We start from the raw sequence: 6,370 nt of genomic DNA on the forward strand, positions 1-6,370 counted from the left end.
ATCATGGGGATCATTTTTTTCTTTGGGACCATACCTGGGAAACTTGTGGTTTAGGAGATATTGAAGGTCAAAGTCAGAATATTTTTTTCAAGATTTTTACATTATCAATTTCAATTCGTTGTTTAAAATTTTTTTTTCTAAGAAACCTTATTAAAATTTTGAGTATTTTCGTCACAATAAGGCTTTTGTCTTTACAATAAGAAATGGATAGCAGCGCGCGCACACACGCTCAAGCGCTGCCCCCACGCCCCGAACCGCAACCCGCGCTCGCCCATGAGTCATTCAACTCTACTGTGAGTTCAACGACTACGACTGGACCAACTGAACTGAGCTTAATCCAAATCTACCTAGTTTGTAAAAATGAAATGAGTACCTAAATTAGTTACTTACACCTTAATATCACCTTACCAGTTTAGTTTTCATTCTAAAAAATAATAAATTACATTTTAATTAATAAAAACCCTTTACACGAATTTGTTTCTTTCCGCAAATTAAATAATCTTACAGAACCTAGGTTGTTAACTAAACCGTGCTTTTACGCATAAGTAACCGTTATTCTATCACAATGTAGTATCACAGGTCTTATTAGCTACGCAAGTGTGATAAGCGTAAGTAGGTATCATTAAAAAGTACCGTAAACAGATGAATAATGATCTTTTGAATGAGGCCTGTCATTCTTTACATTAATAACTCTCTACTTCAATAACTTAAGTCTTTACGATAGTAATAAAATTCATAAAGTAAAACTCAAATTATTGCTTACACCACACCGCTCTAAACGCCTAGAGTAAACACCTGGCAATGTTACTCCTATCGTTGATTAAGGCATTCACTTTCGATAGGAGTGATGATTGTGTGTTCTTTAAACTTAATTGATTTCAGCAACTAAATAAAAAGGTCTCTTTTTTCAGTCTTCCTTCCATACTCATTACTTCCTTTCTTCATAATTTACTTGAAATAAATAATGGTTATGCACGTGATTCTAAATAAACGTAATTTTAATCGTTAATCACAGGCAGTAAGCAGATGTGATAAACTTGTATCATTAAAAAGTACTGTAAACAAATGACAAATGCTCTTACACACAGGTTCATTATTTCTAGCTCTCTAACTTAATAAATTTTACGTCTTTACGATAGTAATTAATAAAATAAAACTTAACTTACTTATTACTGCAATCTGAACGCCTAGAAATAACACACTGGCAAACTCTTGCTCCTTCACTTTCGATGGGAGATTAAAAGATAAGATTTTATTTTTAAACTCGATTGATTTTAGAAACTAAACAAAATTTCATATCTTCTAGCACTTCTTTCATACCAATTACTTCCATTCTTCAACATAAAAAGATTCATCGTCTTGTTCGTGATTATTTTAAATGAACGTAACTTTATTACACGGAATAACTATCAAAATGTATTGATATTCTTATTGTTTTATTAATAACGATTGCGCATCTACAATTCATTCAAATTTGAGTATTTTGGAAGCTTGCTTAAAGCATTAATTATTATTAAGTATGCTAGGACGGATCTTTAGTTAACAAAGATTAATCAAAGTATTTTTGCCGCCGCTTTTACAATCTCATTCGTTGATAGACTTGCCTGTACTAAAGTGATGAAATTACATTTTTGTTAAGTTAAAAATTACGTAAATTTGTAGTTGAAAATGAAGAGTAATAACAAAGCGCTACCGATTCACGACGACACATTCAATAGACGTATTGCTTGACTGTTATTGGTCAGTCAGTCTCGCCGCGCGGGGCAGTACCTTTGTTGCGAGGGGCCGCTCGCGCCACGCGTTGCTCGCACGGCCAGTTCGGTTTCTTCGGCCGTCGAATGCGCTTGCGACTTTTGATTGTTTTCTCGTGCGGATAGTTAGTGTGTGAACGTGTGATAGTGAGTGTGGTAATAGTGAATGTGTGTTAGAAAGATGCCTAACCATACGTACAGTGCTCGTGAGTACGTAAACATGGTTTACTGTTATGGGAGGGCACGTGGAAACGCATCTGAAGCCCTGCAGGCTGTAGGTATCGGGCTGAACATCCTACAGCGCACCACCGTACTGATGCACGTATTATTGTTCTGGCTGTACAACGTCTGTTGGACAATCAGCCGATTGTGCCTCCGTCCGCCTCGTTGTGGCCTCGTCTAGGCGTGTATTGTGTCGGATTTGAGGAACTTAAATACCGGTCTGTACGTGAAGGAATACTGGAGCGCGCATCAAAACACGATTTACCTGGCACGCGTTTGCTTGCACGTGGAAGGCAGTCAGTTCGAGCCACAACTTGTCCGGTTGGAGCGGCCGATTCCAGACGACGTCGAAGGGAATCCCCTTCGCCGACTAATCAGTCGGTAAGTACTTAGTTCTAAACCTAAACAAATGCTAAAGGAATGTGTTTTTTAAATGTAGGAAGTGAATAATCTGGTAATTTTGTGTACAAAATACTTCTGCGGTCGCGGTAGGTAGTGGCGGGAAAGCGCGTACGCTCCAATACACTCACACACACATAGGCACGGTCATTGCGTTGCGTGGCGCGCTGTACATTGCGGGCTGCGGAATATTGTATTTTTTTTAATCATAAAAATAAAAAATATTTCCCACCAATAATATTTTGTAATATTACTTGGTTGGGTGTACAGAAGGCGTAGTTTCAGTCTTCGTGATAGGTTTTTTTACACCCTGTATATTTTAATTAAGAAAAAAATGAAAATATGAAGGAAACAGGAGCAGCGACATCTAGAGCGTTTTAGGGTAGTTAAAAAGTATTTGAATTTATTCACCGATGTCGCTGTTTGGAAGCAAGTTTCACTTCGATGACCGTTGTATGGAAGTTTCCACACCCTGATATTGGCAGTGACAGTACTGACCACAGAGCACACAAATCTTGAGTCTATGACTGACAGTAGTGACAGTGATAATCCCATGAAGCTACAGATAAAAATGGAGGGCAGAGTTTGGAACAAAACTTGAGTCAAATACCTACTTATATCTATCTCGCTCTCTGCGGCCCTACCTCTCTTTTTAGTGTGAACTGTAGTATTGCTATCTTCTGATTTAAATCTCCTTGTAAATTCTTCGAAATAGCCAATACACTAACCAAATCAGAAGTTAAACAAATAAATAATTAATATTTGAAACTAAGATTACCTAGTTAAATAAAAAATCACAAAATTGTCGGCCATTTAGGCTTAATGTGTTCGCGAATCAGGGAATTACAATCCCAATTCCTGGGTAATCGGTACCATGTGGCAACATCGGCCCAATCCGGCCCATCATGGCGGTTGTTTACTATTTTGTTTATTAAGCAGTTAATTTCGTTTGAGATTGTTTACAGGAAATAATCATTGTTTTATCACAAGAATTGGTGCAAAATTTTGTAGTACGTGGTTGCGGTAGTACGTGCTGTCCTGCAGGGCTAAGATGCGCGCCGTGATAAACTGCTATCGCGGCGTTATATCGATTTTGACGTCACTATATCGTTTTATCTACCGGCGCTAACATGGCACCCCGAAAATTATCATGTCATCTGTCAAAATGTGATAGTGATAGATTTGTTTTTTTTTTGTGATAAACCTGGCAAGCCCTAACATGAAGCGCTAACTATATCATATTTTGACATCACGATAGGATAGGATGTGGTGTTTTTATCGTCCTCGATCCTTGCCCACGATAGCAAGACGATAGGAGATTAACTTTTTTGCAAGCTACTTTAACTCTATTTATTTATCATTTACAATGGTAAATGACATTTTACGATTAATTTGAGGCTAGAAAAATTCAAAGAAAGGAATCTAGCACCTTTGTGATACTTTTACTTCTAGGTGGAGATTGAGTTTTAGTTCAAGAGTTTATCAGAAGCAGCATTTTGTAATTATTGCAATGGATGTGAGGCGAATCTTGCGACAGTTTATAATCATTAACTGCAAAATCTAAGTGCTCCCACAGTCCCACCCACATTTAATTATTACATTACCTACCTTGTAAAATAACCATTACTTACTTACCTACTTAGGTAGGCAGTCAACAACAGTAGGTACATCGGACAAATATTAAGTTGCAAATGACGTGAGATACCCCATAGTGTTTAGCTTGATTTAAGTACCTACTGTCATCTGTACATAATCTTGTAAAAATTATTGAAAATGGGGCGGAATGTGGTGACCGAGCTTCTTATGTCTACATTATTTTCAAACAGTGGCAAGGTCATTGTCAGAAATTAGCATTGGGTGCGATATGTAATCAATAAAAAATTGCTATAATAACAATGAGAATAAATGAATTTTACTAATTTTATAACTTGACGGTGATACCATACATACATTCCACATTACTATAAATCTAATTCCTCTGTTTGGACTTTTTTAAGGGCTTTAATGTGGCAGGATGATAATCTTGTACAATTTATTCCATTATAATAAATTCATTCATCATCATCTCAGCCATAGGACGTCCACTGCTGTAATGCTTTCCATGTTGCCCGATGGGGCAGCAAGGTTCTGGAGTGGAGGCCGGGTACTGGAATACGCAGCGTGGGACATCCACCCACAAGGTGAACCGACAACATCACGCAGGTCGCTACCAACCAGGCAATAAATTCATTATTGCAGTGTAATTTCAAAATAATTCAACCATTATTTACAAAATCTTTATTTGGAAAACTTTTGTTTTACAATAGCTATTGATAATTTCAAACACTAACAGAATTCCATGAATTGGTTAGCCTAGCCAGTATCCTTGAAGTTTTTTGCTGATTGTTATTGTGAATTTTCATGACAGTGAGCGAGACTTGCTTGTCTGCTTTAGAATGAAATAATCACTCATAATCCCACACTTCTTCATCCACTGTCTGAAAAAATAAAGAATATTATTTAAACACAATTATTACAATTACATAAACAGTTCATAAATACAAACATTTACTTAATCCTAATTTGTATTTTAAGTTTACATACAAAATGTTGATCATCAATATTATTACACAGTGAAAGAACTATGTGAAATAAATATAGGAAAGAAGGTGAAAGCTTATTTGTAGGAATAAAGATATTTTTCCTTTTATCAGGTGCTTTTACTTATGAAAATCAAGATGTGCGGAGTATAGCTAATATTTTAGACTTTAGGTACTTACTTTGCTACTTATGAGTGTAACTTTATTTCCCAAATCTCAATAAACTTTCTGACTGCTTCATGTACGTTGAATTTACTGTAAACCTCGCATTATGGGATAGGTAGTGGAGTTCGGTTATTCTGTTAATTTTGAAGACTTCATTCTTTAATACTATCGGTATGATTAGGAATTCTTCATTGTTTTTCTTTAACTTGGTTATCTCTTCGTTTGATATTTTCCGTACTTTAGAAATATTAAAAATAAGACTGGAAACATAAAAATACAATTTTAAAAACACAAACAAATACAATCAAGCAGTCATGTAATGTCAACAAAATTGACATAACTTTTTTTTAATGACGTTCTCACTGCTTTAAGATATGTGTTTTTAGCCGAATTAGTAGCAGAAATGAACGAGATTGAACGAATGAGCTAAAATATTTCAAGGTTGGCCAACATAATAACGCAATTTTTTCTTAATATGGCAACAATTCGGTTATCACGCGATAGCGGTCGATAGACTTTTCTATCGATGGTCCCATGTTAGGGAAAATGATAAAATTATCTACGTGATCGAAAATTGTCTTATCATATCATGTCATTGTCGATGCGCGCATCTTAGGCCTACTGCAGGGCTAAGATGCGCGCCGTGATAAACTGCTATCGCGGCGTTATATCGATTTTGACGTCACTATATCGTTTTATCTACCGGCGCTAACATGGCACCCCGAAAATTATCATGTCATCTGTCAAAATGTGATAGTGATAGATTTGTTTTTTTTTTTTGTGATAAACCTGGCAAACCCTAACATGAAGCACTAACTATATCATATTTTGACATTAGGATAGGATAGGATGTGGTGTTTTTATCGTCCTCGATCCTTGCCCACGATAGGAAGACGATAGGAGATTTACTTTTTTGCAAGTTACTTTAACTCTATTTATTTATCATTTACAATGGTAAATGACATTTTACGACTAATTTGAGGCTAGAAAAATTCAAAGAAAGGAATCTAGCACCTTTGTGATACTTTTACTTCTAGGTGGAGATTGAGTTCTAGTTCAAGAGTTTATCACAAGCAGCATTTTGTAATTATTGCAATGGATGTGAGGAGAATCTGGCGACAGTTCATAATCGCTAGCTGCAAAATCTTAGTGCTCCCACAGTCCCACCCACATATTAATTATTACATTACTTACCTTGTAAAATAACCATTAACTTACTTAACTACTTAGGTAGGCAGTCAACAGTTACATCAG

General features: G+C 36.1%; 1 long non-coding RNA gene across 1 annotated transcript; it reads right to left on the reverse strand.

Annotated features, from left to right (window-relative positions):
- Window positions 1-4,634: 4,634 nt before the first annotated feature.
- Window positions 4,635-5,904, reverse strand: LOC135086548 (uncharacterized). The gene is made up of 2 exons (XR_010260522.1): window positions 5,132-5,904; window positions 4,635-4,849 (listed from the first exon to the last, which is right to left on the reverse strand). It is a non-coding gene; the product is annotated as an uncharacterized LOC135086548 (long non-coding RNA).
- Between the last annotated feature and the right edge of the window lie 466 nt (window positions 5,905-6,370).

This window comes from Ostrinia nubilalis, chromosome 2 (genome assembly GCF_963855985.1).
Source record: "Ostrinia nubilalis chromosome 2, ilOstNubi1.1, whole genome shotgun sequence".
In the NCBI taxonomy this organism is placed as follows: Eukaryota; Metazoa; Arthropoda; class Insecta; order Lepidoptera; family Crambidae; genus Ostrinia; species Ostrinia nubilalis.